Below are 20,537 nucleotides of genomic sequence, written 5' to 3' on the forward strand. Positions count from 1 at the left end.
GCAGGATCCGAATAGACAGCGCTTGCTTGTTGTCTGTTACCATGGTGACACTTAGATCTGCAGAGGAGCTGCGGACTATTCATTTTTTGGGTGATATTTAAGGTAGGATGAAATGCAAAACTGAAAAGTGGAACTACACCCATTAATGCCCACCGGTCATAAATCAACATTTCTGGCATTTCGAGAGGCATTTTGTAATATACCAATTTAACCCCTTGCAGCCTTCTTCACTGTACTCCTTTAATCTCTCTGACCGTGGTTCGTGAGATCTCAGCTCAGTGGGCACGCTAAGGCCAAGTGTGTAATTATTTAGCTAAAATATTACATTAAGAGGGATAAAAAAAAAAAAAAAAAAATTTATATTTGCATTAAATTCTTCAAAACTAAAAGAAAAAAATTGCAAAAGAGAATTTTCTTGCTCAATATAAGCAGAAGGATATTGGCCAACTTTCCTTACAGTCACATTTACTGGTTTATTGCAAGAGGACAAAGGTGCGGTAGTATATTAAGTGCAGTATTATCACACCCAGCCCCTTGATAAGTCTATTAATTGTGACGCAACTGCGGTGTTTTATATGCGGAAACCGGTCCAAAAATCTCGGCAAGCCAAATCTGCCGGCGGCTTCTTCCAGCTCTGACGTAAATGGAGGCGACCGGACTAGTCCGGGAGCACAAGGACCATTCTTGTAATTTTTTTTTCTAATCTCCCCTGAATGACAGATCATGTTGGAAAAAAAAAACAAAGATGGGGCATATTGAATTTTCATGCCCGATCCTTTTTTTCTCAAAGGTGTCTGGCAGCGCCAGCTCCACAAATAAACATCCACCTATAACGTGACTGCTGCAAAGTCAAATATCAGAGAAAAAAAAATAATAAAGAAAAATGCCAGATTATCAGACGATCATAGAACAATGGTAAAGAATCATCAGAAAAAAAAAAAAAAAGGCTGAAAAATACCGTGATAACTTAACCACATTCTGACGCGGCCAAATTTTAGTTTTTGCGCTTTCATTTTTTTTTTCCCCCCAAGAGCCAGGAATTGGGCTCATTTTTCTGCGGGAAAAGATGTCGTTTTGAATGACCCCATTTATTTTACCATAGAGTGTAAAATAAATAGTAAAAAAAAATAAATAAATAATAAAAAATTTAATTCCGCTTTTTGATTATTTTGTTTTATCATCTATAGTTTTAGATTTCGATAGGTCGGACTTTACCGAAAATGCTTATTTTTTTTAATCTATTTTAAAGGAGGGATGATGCAAAATTTTTTCTTTTTTTAAAAAAAAAAATAAAAAAAAATTTGTACTTAAATTTTAAGGCCTGGAACTGCGATGATTTATTTCTTGTTCTATACCCAGTAAATAGACCAAATGACGATTTTATAGGACGCGCAAAGGTGGTGGCCGCCATCAAGCACCCCGGCCATCGGAAGCCGGGATGTGGTTAAAGGGGTACTCAGTCTATCAATATGTATACCATACCCACAGAATGGGTGGTATGTGTTAGTTTAGAGGGGGTCTGACTGCAGAGACCAACACTAGAGAGGGGGCCTCACGTCCTCCTCTATGGTGCGGTCTATGGCACGACGATAGCGAGCACTGTACCATTTCTGTCCCACCCGTAATAAGTGCGCCACTCCATGCAATTTAAAAAGGGGGACACCAACCCAGTGAGCAAAAAGTAATATACAATACTTCTCTTCCCCAACCACACCAGATCCAACCATTTTTTGGCTCACTCACAACCCAATAATCCCAGTAAGATTTCTATAAAAAGCGAATACTTGGGGTCAATCCTCCACCTGCTTCAGATACGACTGGGATGGGGGCCAATATCTGCACCCTGTGTCCCCCTGTCCCGGCCACATACAGCAGTCCGAGCCGCCACGCTGTCTTAATCCTACCTTCTTCCTCGGCCGGTGACTCCAAGACAAGCTGTGAACCCTCCTCTGTGCATCTGAACAAACCAGCTCGGCGTCTCGGGAGGTGTGTGTCCCCACCCCTCCATGGAAATACTAGACAGAACATTTTCCGTCAATTTAACCCCTCTACCTTCTAAATGACATTGAATACAAAAGACGTCATACACAACATCTGATGGGTGGTGGTGGGGGCCTCCAAAAGTACAACACCTGACATGCCGAAGGTCGGGGGACCACCGACGTGGTCAGGGGAGTGTGCACGCAGGCAGGCCTCCATGCTGGGATTTGTAGTTTTCCAACAGCGGTACGAGAAGAGCACAGCGAAAATGGGATTTATAATCTTGCCGTGTATTTTCGAGGCATATTTTTCAGGCTTAAAAAAAAATATTATATATGTTAATGCTAAAAAAAAATTAACGCGTTTCGAAACGACGTTCTAAAAGAAGCCACCGATACTTCTTCAGGCGGCTTCCACTATATGGTTTAAAAAAATAAAAAGACGACGGAGCCGCCACGAGAACAAGGGCAAATACGGTCTGTAATTGTCCTGAGTCTCCGAAGCTACTGTCTGCAGCGCTTAGGTCACGTCGACAACGCCTCGGCCAATCGTCAGCCCAAGAAGACGGATGAACTGTACCTAGATCAGCGGCAAAAATCCAAGGATCAGCCTCATAATTACACAGCGGATTCTCTGTTAAACCGGTATCCGGTTCACATCTCCAACGTCTGGAGGAGTGGAGACTTCTTAGAAGAAGTGATGTCCTCCTCCACAGTTACCTCGTACTCCTCGCAGGTCCCTCTCCACTACTCTTCTATCTTCCCGTCCATGGTCTCTGCATTGAGAGGAAGACATCGGGTTTGATACTCGCAGGATTTTGTGGCATCGCTATGAAATATCCGACCAGGGTTCAATGAAGATCTTGAGAAGAGAAGCTCCTTGAGACCCATCGTGCTCATGTTGCAATTTTTCTTTTGCTCCGATTTTCCAAACTCCCAGCAAAAATGCTGCGATTTCACTACAAAAACCAAAATGCAACTGTGATGTAGAAATGGACCCTAACGGGGTCGGTTTTTGCAGGAACGTTTCGACAGACACCCTTATGGGCATGTTCACATGGTAAAATTCTAATGCAGATTTTGGTACGTATTCTGAGCCCAAATTCTTGTGAATACGGTCCGCAATCCATCTCCCTCGGTTGTGATCAATGGGATTCAGGGAAACGTTCAATCCATTAATGTCCACTTCTGCCTTTTAGTCCAAATAAGAGGGAGTTTCTTCCGTCAGCCAGCCCCGTCACACAGAGCTAACTGCTAAACCAGCCCCCTTCTCCATCAATGCATCAGCCAAGGACCTTTTTAAGGACCTTTTTTTCCATAGATGGGTACTGTCGAATAGAGCTTGAAAAAACAAGCACTTTTGCAATTTACTGCTCGTTAAAATTTGCAGCCGTTCTTGAGATATTAACGCTTTTCCTTTCGGCTCATTGCCTAGGAGACCGACCACCGCTGCTGTCTAGCTTTGTAAGCGCTACGCTGATGCTAGCTGGGGATTAGGAGGGAACAGTGATCCAGGTCAGCTTCAAAACAGCACTTACGAGTTCAATAGAGAGGAGCCTGCAAGTACTGCGCATGTTTTGCAGTCTAACAGCAGTGGACGGTCTCCAAGGCAACGAGCAGTAAACAAAAGAAAAGTGTTAATATCTCAAAAACGGGTGCAAATTTTAATAAGCAATCAATTGCAAAATTATCTGTATTTACAAGCTCTATCCGACAATATAATCTATGAAGATGGGAAAAAACACCCTTTAAAATGTTAAAATGAACAGCCAGCCACCTTCACACGCAGCATTGATGCCAGAAAACGCTGTTTCTTGGGTAGATTTACACACACATTTGGACAACAATCCCTTTAAGTGTTTTTTTTAAAGGGAATGTTTACATTTCGAATACACAAAGTATCCAAAATAAATAAATAAAAACTGTGTATGGTATACATTGATGCAAAAAAAGGGAATTTTCAACAAATTTGTCGCACATAAACTGGTGGAAAAAAACTTTATGCAACCCCAAAATACCACATTTTACCCCCCTAGTCACTATGACTGTACCACATAGCAAATAGTGAGTCTGGTACTTGCCAGGACTGTTAGATCCAGGACTACCATTCCCTTGAATCCTCCAGCACGGACGCTCTTGATTTCCCGCCTTCTGATCAAAGCATGGTCGCTCCACGTGACGAAGAAAGAGACAAAGGATTTCCCGTGCAACAATGAAAGAGAAGGAAGTGACACGGCAGGTTACCCAGAAAAGAAGAGGAGACCCCCGTGGGCGGAGGGCGACAGCCAGCAAATGCTGCATGAATACGGAGTGTACTGAGTGAGTCGATTGCCCCAGACGGCTCGGTGGTATGTGAATGGAGAAGCGTGCGCCCGGCGGGCACATGATTACACCTCCTGTATGTGGCCACACATTTCCTGAGGATTACAGACGCAGACGTTTCCTTCCCGATATTCTCTGCACTTTTTTAGTTACTTATTAAGAAGCTCCCTCCAAAACGAGTCTACTCCTTTGGATCTCCAACTGCTCAATTTCCCTACAGCGCTCCCAGAGGGGAAATGAAGTATCGCATGGTACCTATGGAAATCAATTAGGGTGGATGTTTTGGGTCCTCCAGAAATTCTCCTCCACTACGATTCGGGAGCTGTGGTCACAAAGGAACAAAAGTCTACTCCTTTCCAGGGTCGGACAGGGAATATCCACGAGTGGCATCACTTTGTAGGAAAGAAGGGGCCTGGCTTGGGGTGATCTTGAACATGTCTGAATGAATTTTTGAGAAAAAAAATTGCATTCTTAGGAAACACCAACTATAAATCCAACCTGAATGTATAATTCCTCCGGGACTGATCCGTCCTCTTCTTCGGCGAGTTACAACACGTCCACTCCCGGGATTAAGTCTGTAATCCGTACGCGGAATATGATTATCTGCAGCGATTTACACCGATAATTTACAGGGAATTTGCCCATGGCATGGTGGTGGAGATTATATAATGTGAGACGTAAAAGGGACAGGGAGGCGACGTAATGCCGAATACAGGTGTACATTATGTTAAAGGATACCCAAAGGCCTCCCAATCCTACTAAGAGGGTCCGAAAAGGTTGTCATCTCCAAAAAGGGGGACTGCTCCTCGTGACACTTCCTTCTTCTAATGGTGATGTAAAAGAGATTGTGCCGCTTGATAATGCCAGGCGGTGAGGCATCAAGGGTGGTCCGACCGCTGGGACCCCCGCTCATCCCAAGAATGTGGCTGTGAAGAAGACGACTTTAATAGGGCAGAGGGGCGCATACTCGTCCCCTGCTCCATACATTCTTTATGGTTCTCCAAGTAATTCGCTATATCCAACAGTCCCATAGTCAATGAATAGAGCGGGGTTCGAGCGTGCGCACCTCCGCTCCGTTCAGGTCGTATTCTGCTGAGCTTAATTCCCGAACCCCCCGATCACAGGGAGCTCCAGACGTCGGACCCCCAACGATCAGTAAATTATCCCCTTTACAAGGGGATATTTTTAATATCTTCTGGCCCTAATGTCGCAGTAAAAAACAACGTTAAATTGTAGACATGTCGCGAGCGGGTCAGTGTCCCTATAGCGCAGGTCCAAGAGCGATCTGGGGGGTATGACAAGTTTGGAAAAAATTTTCAAAAATTCCAGGAGTGCAAAATCCGATCAGCGCTGCAACAAAAATGTTCACTTCATTAATTGTGAATAGTTTTACGACTTTCTCCCTCCACAACCCTCTAATCCTTCCTCCTGGCGGGGGTAAAAGTAGTATGATCAGACTACAAGTCATCAGGTAGGAACGAGGACAACAGTGGGTCATGTTACATATCACCTTCCTTTTATTAACACTGGGGATATATCATCAACGGGAACTTTATTTCTTAGTTCAGACACCTACACTACAGTCACTTTATTTCTGGCTAGGTGAGGGAGCCGACCTGTGACCTTAAAGGGTTATAATTCCCATTTTCATATATGGTATGGTTGGATAGTGCTGGTAAAAACAAGCACTTTTGCAATTTACTGCTTATTAAAATTCACAGCCGTTCCTGAGATATTAACACTTTTTCTTTTGTTTACAGCTCGTTGCCTAGGAGACCGACCACCACTGCTGTCTAGCTTGTAAGCACTGCGCTGAAGCTGGAGGTACTGGAAACTAACAGGGTGGTCCAGCAATGCATACAAGCTATTAGAACAGAGTTTTGTAAGTCCTTTACATATTTGGCAATGGCAACTAAACTGCAGCGGTGGTCGGTCTCCTAGGCAACGAGCTAAACCAAAAACATAAGAAAAAAATGTTAATATTTCAAGAACGGATGAAAATTTTAATAAGCAGTAAATTGCAAAGTTGCTTGTTTTTACGAGGTCTATCCGATAATATCCATGTATGAAAATAGGGATAACCCCTTTAAGTAACTACTCTATAGCGTAGATGTCACAGACATTTTGCTTCTCTTGGCTGCTACAAAATACCACAGCTATAATCAGTGAATCTAGGTCAGCAAGTCAGAAATCCATGCTTTACACTGCAGCTCTGCTCATGCAGCTTCGTATAGACATAAAACATTCACAAGACTAAATACGCAGGTGAAGAACCCTTCACTTCTGAACAAACAGCGATGTGGACGTGGCATCCGTAAGGCAGTATAGGGGCGTCTTGAGCACGTCTGGAGGATGGGCGGGTTTGGTAGGGGTTTATCTGCTATGCAAAGGACCAAAATGTCAGATTTGTATCCCCTCCTGCCCCGATACATTGCATCAGAGGACACAAAAATTCACAAAAATTGTGGTATTTATCAAGCCTAGTTTTTGCCATCTCTAGAAAAGATATTTTGTTTGCCTAAGACTTAGCGCCCCGGGGGGCAGCAGAATAATTAAATACTACGGAAAGAACCTGACTGTACGTACTGATGCCTACAGGGGCTCTCCGCTTTGTCAGAAAGGTCCCTTGACAAAAGGATGATCACAAGGTGTTGGGGAGGGGGGGGGGGGGGATTATGACGTATAGGTTTCTATCACAGCAGCGCCACCGCAGGGCAAATTAAGTATTGCACAATTCCTATGGAAATTAATAGAATTTTATAGAAATGCATAATGTGACGAGTCCTCAAAGCTGCAGCCAGGCTGTCACATAGAAATCACTGAACTCTGCTGAATTATTCTAAATAATCCTTTTAAAAATAGATGAAAAATGCAGACGGCAAGAAACAGTCTGTAATTTCCCAGCACCGCGTGTGCGTCGTAATCACCGACTACATATTTCCCATCTATACCTGGTCATTACCGATCAAAGCCGTAACCTGAGCTGCTATTTGGCTTCCCGGTGCCACCCTCCCGTCCGTCATATAGGCGGCTGTGTTTATTTTTGTGCCTGCAGCGAGAGTCAGTCCTAAAGTTATGGACGTTCATCTAGTGAAATAAGCACTGTAAGATCTGGAATATCCTACAGTGCAGCCAGCACTATAGGATCTGGAATATCCTACAGTGCAGCCAGCACTATAGGATCTGGAATATCCTACAGTGCAGCCAGCACTATAGGATCTGGAATATCCTACAGTGCAGCCAGCACTATAGGATCTGGAATATCCTACAGTGCAGCCAGCACTATAGGATCTGGAATATCCTACAGTGCAGCCAGCACTATAGGATCTGGAATATCCTACAGTGCAGCCAGCACTATAGGATCTGGAATATCCTACAGTGCAGCCAGCACTATAGGATCTGGAATATCCTACAGTGCAGCCAGCACTATAGGATCTGGAATATCCTACAGTGCAGCCAGCACTATAGGATCTGGAATATCCTACAGTGCAGCCAGCACTATAGGATCTGGAATATCCTACAGTGCAGCCAGCACTATAGGATCTGGAATATCCTACAGTGCAGCCAGCACTATAGGATCTGGAATATCCTACAGTGCAGCCAGCACTATAGGATCTGGAATATCCTACAGTGCAGCCAGCACTATAGGATCTGGAATATCCTACAGTGCAGCCAGCACTATAGGATCTGGAATATCCTACAGTGCAGCCAGCACTATAGGATCTGGAATATCCTACAGTGCAGCCAGCACTATAGGATCTGGAATATCCTATAGTCCAGCCAGCACTACAGGACCTGGAATATCCTATAGTCCAGCCAGCACTACAGGACCTGGAATATCCTATAGTCCAGCCAGCACTACAGGATCTGGAGACTGCCATCTCCTCCATGGTGAAGCTCTCCTAATTTTTGTTCGCAAAGCTCCAACTTCTAATACGCTAACATTCCTCCATTACATGCTATATACAGATTAGAGGAGCGAGTGACCATGGACGGCGGCAGAATGCTGGAATGTAAGTAAGGATTTCTATCATATACTGGAATCACAATAATGAAGCTGTTGAAAAACTACAACTCCCAGCATGCCCTGAAAGGCTAAAGCAACGCTTCATTCACTAGCCGGTCCTTGGGACATTCAGACAACCAGCAATCATGAAGTTATCACCTATCCCATGAATAGTGGATCATTTCTAAACTTGAGAAAACCCCCTTTAAATTACTTCCCTTTTCCCAGTTCAAAAATATAATTAAAAAAAAATAAACATATTTGCTATCGTCAAATCGTAAAGGTCAATGTATCAAAATATAAAATTATTTAAACTGTACATAAAATACTGAAAAGAGAAAAAAATATATATATGTAAAATTCTAAAAAAATATATATAATTGAACTGTACGTAATTATTGAAAAGAGAAATAAATATTAACAGTATGTATAATACTGAAGAGAAAAAATATATAAAATTCTAAAAAATATATAATTTAACTATACGTAAAATACTGAAAAGAAAATATTTTTAAAATTGTATATATTTTAACTGTATGTTACATAGTGAAAAGAGAAAAAATATATAAAAATTCTGAAAATTTAAACTGTACGTCAAATACTAAAAAGAGAAATATATAGAATTCTAAATATATATATATATATATATATATATATATATATATATATATATTTTTAAACTGTGCGTAAATATTGAAAAAAGAAAAAAAATATATAAACTATATGTAAAATACTGATAAGAGAAAAAGAATGCCATTGTTTTTTGGTCGCTACATCTCCTTCCAAAAAATGTAATAAAGAGCAATCAAAACACTTTATGCATTCGAAAGCAGAGTCATTCAGGGTAATGGATAAAGATAAAAGGCAAGACCACCCTAACAGTGATATAGAACAAAAAAAAATGGCAGTACGTGCTGTGATAAGCGGCACTCTGAGACAAGAGACCACTCATTCAGAGTGACACCTGCATTGTCACATCACAGAAATGTCATATACAACCCGAAAAGTGACCAAATATATGACACTAACAAAAAAGCTGACATTATTGCCCCTAGCAACAAATCACAAAGCCTTATTGCACCCTATCAACCAATCACAGCACAGCTTTCATTGAGAATTCGGCTCTGCAAATATGGAAGCCGCGCTGTGATTGGTTACTTTGGCCAAGAAAGACAATTTTTCATTTAGACCTTTTTTATAAACCTCCGGCATTGCTGCTCGCCCCGTCAGCTCTGTCCCCGCCTCCACGTGCTTTCTTTGACAGAGAGACGGCTCTGGCTGACAGTTACCCCCTTGTCAGTATCTATCCTCGGTTTATCCCGTCCATGTAAGTCTGTAGCAGCAGGATACATACCGTTATTACTAGCAGAGATGATTGCCTGTATAAAACCCGCAGGACCGGCAGAATAAAATGTCACTAGAGCAGAACACGCGTGGAAACACTACAACCACTAGAGGACCGGAGCGCACAATAATGTCTCCAGTGCAGACGCCATTTTGACGTCTACATTCCCATTGCATCATATGCTCTGAGGGTCTCCAGAAAGATGGCGACCGCCCACCGACACAGTATTGCATCAGCCAAATCTTATTGGAGGATGAGTCCTCACCCTAAACTTAGCTGTGTGTCGCTCTGGAGCTCTGAGGTGTCGTCTTTTTTCTTGCTTTTGACACGAGACATAGTTACAGGACTGTGACACCTGAATGGTTACTGATCAGAGACACTTGTATCACTTTATTCCAACCCATTAATGCAGCTCCTATTTATCAGGGGTTGTTAACCTCTGGGGACGTGTGTTTTTTTCCTTACTTAAATGCATATTCAGGGTTAAAAAAAAAATCTAATTTTTGCAATTGGTTTTCATGAAAAATTTTGCACCATTTGGCTTTTACAGACCTTTTGCTTCCCTGCACTTTGATGCGATCTGTGGTCATAAATTAGCTCAGAGGAGAAAAAGACGGTCAGAATGCGCTCACTGATGGATACTCAGTTCACTCATTCTGCAACCAGCAGAAGCACAAATGCCATAGTAGGGAGACGATGAAAATTTTTAGATTAAAACAATTCCCCCCCCCAAAGATGGACAACATGTTGTTCTCATTATATTAAAGTAGGTAAAATCAAGCAACTTTAACCCCTTCACAACATATGAGGTGCATGTACATCATGGGTCGAGTCCTGGCATTTGATGCGGCCTCCGGCGCTGAGCCCGCATCTTTCCCGACACATGACAGCTGATCTGATCAGATGTCATGTGCGCCGCAGGTGGAATCACGATCTACCCGCCGCTGTTAACATGTTAAATGCCGCTGTCCATCTCTGCAATAACATTGCAATAAAAGGCAATCAAAACATCGAATCTACCCCAAAATGGTATCAATAAAGACATCAGCTCGGGGCGCAAAAAGTAAGCCCTTGCTCGGCCCCAGACCCCATAAAATGGAGACGCTAGGACAACGGCTCCATTTTTTTTTTTTTCTTACAAACTTTGGATTTTTTTTCACCACTTAAATAAAAAAGAACCTATACATGTTTGGTGTCTGTGTACTCATAATGACCTGGAGAATAATAATGGCAGGTCAGTTTTAGCATTTAGTGAACATGGTAAAAAAAAAAAAAAAAAACAATTATCAAATTGAATTTTTTTTTTGCAATTTCACCGCCCTTGGAATTTTTTTTCCCCGTTTTCCAGTACACGATATGGTAAAAATAAATGGTGTCGTTTAAAAGCACAACTCGTCCCGCAAAAAAAAAAAGCCATCATATATATTGACAGAAAAATAAAAAGAAGTTATGGCTCTGGGAAGAAGGGGAGGAAAAAACGAAAACGCAAAAATGGAAAATCGCAAAGTCGTGAAGGGGTTAATAGTTATGAAAAACTCTCTCATTCTCAAGATCAGAAGAATTTTTATTTTTACATTTTATTGTTTATTAAAATTTAATCTAATTAGTAATAGAAATGCTGCAGAATTTTTTTTGCAGATGCTGTGTAACACATTTATCAATAGTAGTGACAATAATTTTCTTAAAGTCCTAAGTATGTAGATACATTTGAAATGGTGACAAACCCACGACCTCTAGGGACAACTTCCCAAATCAAAGAATAACTCGCTGGATCAGGGACTTTTTGGGTCTCCCACGGGGCCGATTGCAAACCCTGCAACTATTGTAGTTACGCCCTTGCCTGTGATAGTTTATAGGGCCATTCACCCATCCATGATTTTTCCTGAACTGAGTGGTCCCTGGAAAATGGCTGAGACATGTCTGATTTTGATCAAAATCGGCAAAGCAAGTTTATGGTTCCGATTATCACGGACTGTCACATAGTAGAATGTGGAGAAACATTTATTTTTTTCTCTACATACAAGAAAAACATACGACACTCGGACCAAACTCCAATCAAAATAATTGTCCCGTTTTTCTTGTACATGAGGAAAAAGGACGTCTACTTAGGCATATACTTCCCGGCTCCTGTCCACTTCGGCACTGATACCTTGACTTGCAGCCTTCTCCGGGGGGGGACGACTTATGTTGCTGACAGTCAGGGGCGTAACGATAGGGGTGGGGGCCCGCCAACACCCGAACAAACTTCAATTGGATGTGCGTCCTCGGGACATATGTGCCGGGATGGAAGACGTATGTGCCGGGATGGAAGACGTATGTGCCGGGATGGAAGACGTATGTGCCGGGATGGAAGACGTATATGCCGGGATGGAAGACGTATATGCCGGGATGGAAGACGTATATGCCGGGATGGAAGACGTATATGCCGGGATGGAAGACGTATATGCCGGGATGGAAGACGTATATGCCGGGATGGAAGACGTATATGCCGGGATGGAAGACGTATATGCCGGGATGGAAGACGTATATACCGGGATGGAAGACGTATATACCGGGATGGAAGACGTATATACCGGGATGGAAGACGTATATACCGGGATGGAAGACGTATATACCGGGATGGAAGACATACAGTACAGACCAACAGTTTGGACACACCTTCTCATTTAAAGATTTTTCTGTATTTTCTTGACTATGGAAATTGTACATTCACACTGAAGGCATCAAAACTATGAATCAACACATGTGGAATTATATACTTAACAAAAAAGTGTGAAACAACTGAAAATATGTCTTATATTCTAGGATCTTCAAAGTAGCCACCTTTTGCTTTGATGACTGCTTTGCACACTCTTGGCATTCTCTTGATGAGCTTCAAGAGGTAATCACCGGAAATACTCTTCCAACAATCTTGATGGAGTTCCCAGAGATGCTTAGCACTTGTTGGCCCTTTTGCCTTCACTCTGCGGTCCAGCTCACCCCAAACCATCTCGATTGGGTTCAGGTCTGGTGACTGTGGAGGCCAGGTCATCTGGCGTAGCACCCCATCACTCTCCTTCTTGGTCAAATAGCCCTTACACAGCCTGGAGGTTTGTTTGGGGTCATTGTCCTGTTGAAAAATAAATGATGGTCCAACTAAACGCAAACCGGATGGAATAGCATGCCGCTGCAAGATGCTGTGGTAGCCATGCTGGTTCAGTATGCCTTCAATTTTGAATAAATCCCCAACAGTGTCACCAGCAAAGCACCCCCACACCATCACACCTCCTCCTCCATGCTTCACGGTGGGAACCAGGCATGTAGAGTCCATCCGTTCACCTTTTCTGCGTCGCACAAAGACTCGGTAGTTGGAACTAAAGATCTCAAATTTGGACTCATCAGACCAAAGCACAGGTCTAATGTCCATTTCTTGTGTTCTTTAGCCCAAACAAGTCTCTTCTGCTTGTTGAATGTCCTTAGCAGTTAGCAGCTATTTTACCATGAAGGCCTGCTGCACAAACTCTCCTTTTAATAGTTTTTGAAGAGATGTGTCTGCTGCTAGAACTCTGTGTGGCATTGACCTGGTCTCTAATCTGAGCTGCTGTTAACCTGCGATTTCTGAGGCTGGTGACTCGGATAAACTTATCCTCAGAAGCAGAGGTGACTCTTGGTCTTGCTTTCCTGGGGCGGTCCTCATGTGAGCCAGTTTCTTTGTAGCGATTGATGGTTTTTGCAACTTCACTTGGGGACATTTTCAAAGTTTTCCCAATTTTTCGGACTGACTGACCTTCATTTCTTAAAGTAATGATGGCCACTCGTTTTTCTTTACTTAGCTGCTTTTTTCTTGCCATAATACAAATTTTAACAGCCTATTCAGTAGGACTATCAGCTGTATATCCACCAGACTTCTGCACAACACAACTGATGGTCCCAACCCCATTTATAAGGCAAGAAATCCCACTTATTAAACCTGACAGGGCACACCTGTTAAGTGAAAACCATTTCCGGTGACTACCTCTTGAAGCTCATCAAGAGAATGCCAAGAGTGTGCAAAGCAGTCATCAAAGCAAAAGGTGGCCACTTTGAAGAACCCAGAATATAAGACATATTTTCAGTTGTTTCACACCTTTTTGTTAAGTATATAATTCCACATGTGTTAATTCATAGTTTTGATGCCTTCAGTGTGAATGTACAATTTTCATAGTCATGAAAATGCAGAAAAATCTTTAAATGAGAAGGTGTGACCAAACTTTTGGTCTGTACTGTATATACCAGGATGGGGGACATATATACCAGGATGGGGGATATACAGTAGAGACCAAAAGTTTGGACACACCTTCTCATTTAAAGATTTTTCTGTATTTTCATGACTATGAAAATTGTACATTCACACTGAAGGCATCAAAACTATGAATTAACACATGTGGAATTATATACTTAACAAAAAGGTGTGAAACAACTGAAAATATGTCTTATATTCTGGGTTCTTCAAAGTGGCCACCTTTTGCTTTGATGACTGCTTTGCACACTCTTGGTATTCTCTTGTTGAGCTTCAAGAGGTAGTCACCGGAAATGGTCTTCCAACAATCTTGAAGGAGTTCCCAGAGATGCTTAGCACTTGTTGGCCCTTTTGCCTTCACTCTGCGGTCCAGCTCACTCCAAACCATCTCGATTGGGTTCAGGTCTGGTGACTGGAGGCCAGGTCATCTGGCGTAGCACCCCATCACTCTCCTTCTTGGTCAAATAGCCCTTACACAGCGTGGAGGGGTGTTTGGGGTCATTGTCCTGTTGAAAAATAAATGATGGTCCAACTAAATGCAAACCGGATGGAATAGCATGCCGCTGCAAGATGCTGTGGTAGCCATGCTGGTTCAGTATGCCTTCAATTTTGAATAAATCCCCAACAGTGTCACCAGCAAAGCACCCCCACACCATCACACCTCCTCCTCCATGCTTCACGGTGGGAACCAGGCATGTAGAGTCCATCCGTTCACCTTTTCTGCGTCGCACAAAGACACGGTGGTTGGAACCAAAGATCTCAAATTTGGACTCATCAGACCAAAGCACAGATTTCCACTGGTCTAATGTCCATTCCTTGTGTTCTTTAGCCCAAACAAGTCTCTTCTGCTTGTTGCCTGTCCTTAGCAGTGGTTTCCTAGCAGCTATTTTACCATGAAGACCTGCTGCACAAAGTATCCTCTTAACAGTTGTTGTAGAGATGTGTCTGCTGCTAGAACTCTGTGTGGCATTGACCTGGTCTCTAATCTAAGCTGCTGTTCACCTGAGATTTCTGAGGCTGGTGACTCGGATAAACTTATCTTCAGAAGCAGAGGTGACTCTTGGTCTTTCTTTCCTGGGGCGGTCCTCATGTGAGCCAGTTTCTTTGTAGTGCTTGATGGTTTTTGCAACTGCACTTGGGGACACTTTCAAAGTTTGCCCAATTTTTCGGACTGACTGACCTTCTTTTCTTAAAGTAATGATGGCCACTCATTTTTCTTTACTTAGAATTTGTATTATGGCAAGAAAAAAACAGCTAACAGTCTATTCAGCAGGACTATCAGTTGTGTATCCACCAGACTTCTGCACAACACAACTGAAGGTCCCAACCTCATTTATAAGGCAAGAAATCCCACTTATTAAACCTGACAGGGCACACCTGTGAAGTGAAAACCATTTCCAGTGACTACCTCTTGAAGCTCATCAAGAGAATGCCAAGAGTGTGCAAAGCAGTCATCAAAGCAAAAGGTGGCTACTTTGAAGAACCTAGAATATAAGACATATTTTCAGTTGTTTCACACTTTTTTTTTGTTAATTCATAGTTTTGATGCCTTCAGTGTGAATGTACAATTTTCATAGTCATGAAAATACAGAAAAATCTTTAAATGAGAAGGTGTGTCCAAACTTTTGGTCTGTACTGTATATCCCAGAATAGAGAGCATATATAAACACCAGGATGGGTAGGGGGGTCCTGGTCCATATTTTGCACCGGGGCGCATCGGACTCTAGTTACACCACTGTTGACAGCCTAGAAAAAAGGCTGCATCCTCCTGACCCTAAAAAGTGAATTACCCCACACCCGAGCCATGGACCCTATATCAAACCAACGTGTGTCTAAAGCCGCTATCTCTGCTCACCCAATTCCCCTGTCCCTGCCTGACGCACACTGAGACGTTCAAGAGAAGTGTCTGCCTTGTAGCCGATCTATCGCGCAGCCATGATACATTTCGCACAGGATTAGTAAATCTGCCGCACTGAGTCTGTGAATGGCGGCTGTCACCTTCCTGACGTCACCACTTCTCTTACTGACGCCTGGTTACAGTGCTGGCAAACCTGAATAAGTGACCTTAGAGAACATTTACTTATCGCTCAGCGCACATCGCAGTACAAGCAAAACCTTCATTCTATTTGCTTTATTACAGCAGAACATCAAATAATATAATAACGCTTTCTAATGCTGCAGCCTTATGTACACGGAAGCCGCGGGGGGATGAATGAGCCCGATGTATCGCTGGGCTTGTAGTATACTCTATTGGTTTATACAGCACAGTTCTGAACAGTAAGTGCAACATGCCAACTTACTACATAGCCGAAATCTCTGAAAACCAACACGAGAATCAAAAAAAAAAAAAGGACCAACTTGGCATTGGTGGCCGTATAGACCAGACTGCAGTGCTCGGACTGGCCAGCGGCTCTCCCCACCCAAGCATGACAGCTTCCCATATTTCTATACAGCTGCCATGCTCAGGTGAGCAGAGCCGCCGGCCAGTCCGAGCATTGTTGTCTGATTTATAGAGCGTCCTTAACATAAGGCCAAGTTCAGACAGGCGTAAGAAAGTCTTCGCACTGGGTCCAACGGAAAAAAAAAAAAAAATCAGTCATGAACTACCCCATAGACTATCATAAGTACGAGTGCTTTCAAGGGAAAAACATAGCACTCATATAAACTAGGTAGACATCTTATTATAGGACGTGGCACCCCCTCGAATCAGCTGTTATTGTGTCCTATTGAAGTGAACCGGAGCTGAGATGCAGTACCCCAGAATGGCCACTAGTATAGAGTTCTGATAGCATGGCACCAAGCATTGCATGATCCAGGGGGGTTATGGGTGTTGGATCCCAATTCATGAGTTATACTAACCCCTTTAAGTATACCTTCTAAGGTGAATTTAAAAGGGTATTCCCATCTCCAAGATTCTATCCCGATATGTATTCGGTGTAATAATAATTATATTAGCAAATATCTCCAATTATAAATGTAGTATAGTTCTTCTGATTTGCTATGTCGCTTACCCCATGTGCAGGGCATTGCATTAAATTAGGTATCAAGAGAATGCCAAGAGTGTGCAAAGCAGTCATCAAAGCAAAAGGTGGCTACTTTGAAGAACCTAGAATATAAGACATATTTTCAGTTGTTTCACACTTTTTTGTTAAATATATAATTCCACATGTGTTAATTCATAGTTTTGATGCCTTCAGTGTGAATGTACAATTTTCATAGTCATGAAAATACAGAAAAATCTTTAAATGAGAAGGTGTGTCCAAACTTTTGGTCTGTACTGTATGGATTACGATATGAAAGACGTAAAGGGATATTCCCATCTTCATAGATGGAGATTGTCAAATAGAGATTGTAAAAACCAGCACTTTTGCAATTTACTGCTTATTAAAATTTGTAGCCGTTCTTCGGATATTAACACTTTTGTTTACAGCTCGCTGCCTTGGAAACCGACCACCGGTTGGCTTGAAAACAGTGCCTGCAAGCTCAATAAAAAAAGAGCTTGTAAACACGGAACATGTTTTGCTGCCTAGCAGCGTTGGTTGGTTTCCAAAGCAACCAGCTCTAAACAAAGGAAAAGTGTTAATATCTCAAGAACGACTGGAATTTTTAAAAAGCAGTAAATTGCAAAAGTGCTTATATTTACGAGCCCTATCCGACAAATACCTATTTATGAAGATGAGACTATCCCTTTAATCCAGTGGCCCCCGAAAGAAGGCACAGGGCCGAAACGTGCATAGGGGCGGCGGCACCATAGACTGACTTATGCATGTGAGTAGTTGGAGCATATCTGTTCTATGTATTTAGGTGTGGGATGTTCCTTTTTATGAAATTCTATAATGCACTGTGCACTTTAACAACTACTTATGGTCCCGACATAGGAAGTATTTATTAATCTATGAGGGAATACTTTGTTATACCCCTCTTTATTGTCTGTACTTTATTTGTATGCTCCCTCCTCATGTGTGATGCCTATCTGTGGTACCCTATTTGGCCCACCAATTCTAATGTATTTGTTGCCATTGGAATTGTGTATGTTTATTGTTTTTATTTATTCACTTCAATAAAATTTATTTTATTTTCAGATATTGTTCGCTATACGTTTTTCTTCTTTTCTGATTTACCCTTTAATCCAGTTATATTTTTCCATTTTTGTGCCATATTGACTACTTTCCGTTATATCATGGACTGCAAGCACTGGCAGACACGGCACCACCATCACTGGAACAGTACCGGTCCGCGAGGTGGGTACATGGTGTCTTTATTTTACATCGGACCCTATTGCATTTAAGAAGGGGTTGTCCAAGTAATACTTTTCAATTCATCATCTCTCTCAGTCACTTATTTTGATACACAGCCAGTCTAACATGGATTTTCATAGTAAGTACATCAGTCTCATTTGGTTCTAGATCTAGTTAATACGGTGTTCTCAAAATGTGATCAACCTATATTAGAACATATAGACATCATAGATGTATACTCCCTCCCCCAAAAAGTCATATATGAGAGCCACTTACAAGCTAGCTGGATGACTTGGGCCGTCCATGTATTAGTTCTATGGCCATTCTTTTGAATTCCCACATGTAATGGGTACATTTCTTGCAGAGGAAATGAGAAGACCTGTGTAAATCAGTGGTTTACCATATTAGAGGGGGTTGGATTCACTTTGCGTTTCGCTACGTCATCTGGGGCTAACCTACCACATTGTTGTGTCCGGCTAAAAAGATGGATAGAAAAAGGTCAAAAGAAATCCAAAGTTTCATGTATTGACTCATTGAACTCAATTACTCCATCTGACGAAGATCCGAATCTTGTTTTCTATCTAATCAGACAGAAGCCCCTGATGAAGCCCTGAATGGGATGTAAACCTAGCTCAGCTCCAAACCTTCAACCAGCGTCCTCAGCCCTGCTTATTCATACAATTAATCATTCCCACACCCCTTGCTGGGATTTTTTTCACCAATTTAGTTATATAATGTGTTGGCATCTTATCAATGTATATAAAATATATCCGTCCCATTACCAGAGCAGGTTCTTCTGCATTCTCATCATCATCTAAAAATTATGCATATCAAAACATAGCATGTAGGTAGTTAGTTCATGGCACAGTAATGCTGGATAAACTGGAGCTCAAGAGGTATAGTAATATACAGCCAGGCTCCTAGAACAACCGCCGGGATCAGAGATAACTCAAATCCTGGTTGTCCTAACAGTGAGCATAGCATCTAAGTGATTAGACAGATGGAGAAAGCTCCCTCTGTCATTCCATAGGCCTTCTGCAAGATGACAGGGAAGGGGAGGAGAAGGAGAAGGGGAAGGGGACAGGGAAGGAGAAGGGGAAGGGGAAGGGAACAGGGAAGGAGAAGGGGAAGGGAACAGGGAAGGAGAAGGGGACAGGGAAGGAGAAGGGGAAGGGGACAGGGAAGGGGAAGGGGAAGGTGACAGGGAAGGAGAAGGGGAAGGGGACAGCGAAGAAGAATGGGACTGGGTAAGGGGAGGAGAAGGGGGGGGGATTGGAAAGGGAAAGGGGAAAGGGATTTTTTCTGTGTATCAGATCCGCTTTAAGGCTTGATAGAGTAGGTAGAGACTGATTGAATAGTTTTATTAAGAAGATTTCCAGGTAAAGAACAGGGACCTGATGATTAATGCTTAGGGAGGGTGTCCTGACTTTCCCCCAATGGTAGTTGTTGGTGAAAGAGTTTGGATTTTAACATGTCAACTTTTTGTTCCTGATGGAGAGGCAAAAAACACATTGAAAAAGTCATGCATTGGCCAGAAACTGCATAGGACAGTGGTGGCAGCAAGGGCAGAAGGCATGAGAATGCACCACTGGTTCCAACCAAAGTCCCTAAGTATCAGGGGTCTTTAGTAGTAGCACCGGTTTTGCCAAGTGAAGCCAAGCCAGCTAATGGATGACCGCATGGGAAATATAGTTTTTTTTTCTGTCTCATACAGTAGATGGGAGAATTTTCAGCACCAGTCTCCTCTCTAGGACATCCATTCAGCTGTACTGTAGCAGCATCGTATGAAATCTACAGAGAAAATCTGCAGCGAAAATTGACTTGCGCTGTAGATTGGTTGGATGTAGCCGAATCATGCAGCAATTACAGTGCGGCTCAGAAGACGCTGTGATATTGGAGTGGTGTAGTATAGATGAGGGCAGGAAACACAAAAACTCACCAAAAAGTTCACCGTGAGAACGTAGCCTTAACTGCACTGCTATCTTCCAGAGTGCTTATTTAAAGCTGTGCAAGGGAAACGCCAAGGGGAGGTGCACACTTTGAGCATTTGCAGCAGAAATTTTTGCACAAAAACGCTCCTATTAGCAGGAAAAACAGTGCGTAAAATAAGCAAGTTTGATGCTTTTTTTGTGTTTATTTATGCATTTTTGATGCTTTTTTACTTTTTTTTTTTAAGCATTTTTGATGCGTTTTTTGATGCTTTTCTATTAGTTTTTTTATGCATTTTTTTACTCCTTTATCATTCCAATATCTGCATCTCACACTCCCAGGGGAAGCTGAGCTCTGGGGTGCTGTTTAACAGATTCCTCAGACTGCGGAGCTGATTTTTGGATGTTTATACCTAAAGACGACGGTAATTAGAGGCTTATTTTTACCGTTCGGAGCCCCT

General features: G+C 42.4%; 1 protein-coding gene across 4 annotated transcripts in view; it reads right to left on the reverse strand.

Annotated features, from left to right (window-relative positions):
- LOC141172142 (sodium-dependent neutral amino acid transporter B(0)AT2-like) overlaps positions 1-20,537 on the reverse strand; it is a 36,441-nt gene that overhangs the window by 15,300 nt on the left and 604 nt on the right. Inside the window, exon 1 of one of the 4 annotated variants that reach the window (XM_073656010.1) lies at positions 9,662-9,815. The exons of 1 other annotated variant lie outside the window; for it this stretch is intronic. The gene's annotated coding sequence lies outside the window, so the exon portion shown is untranslated. Of the gene's footprint in view, positions 1-1,802; positions 1,824-1,904; positions 2,015-9,661; positions 9,816-20,537 lie in introns of those variants that run through there. 2 more of the 4 variants (XM_073656011.1, XM_073656012.1) reach the window with 2 other exon arrangements.

The sequence above is a fragment of the Phyllobates terribilis genome, unplaced genomic scaffold, assembly GCF_046119375.1.
Source record: "Phyllobates terribilis strain yellow unplaced genomic scaffold, ASM4611937v1 Scaffold_12__6_contigs__length_324123572, whole genome shotgun sequence".
Classification (NCBI taxonomy): Eukaryota; Metazoa; Chordata; class Amphibia; order Anura; family Dendrobatidae; genus Phyllobates; species Phyllobates terribilis.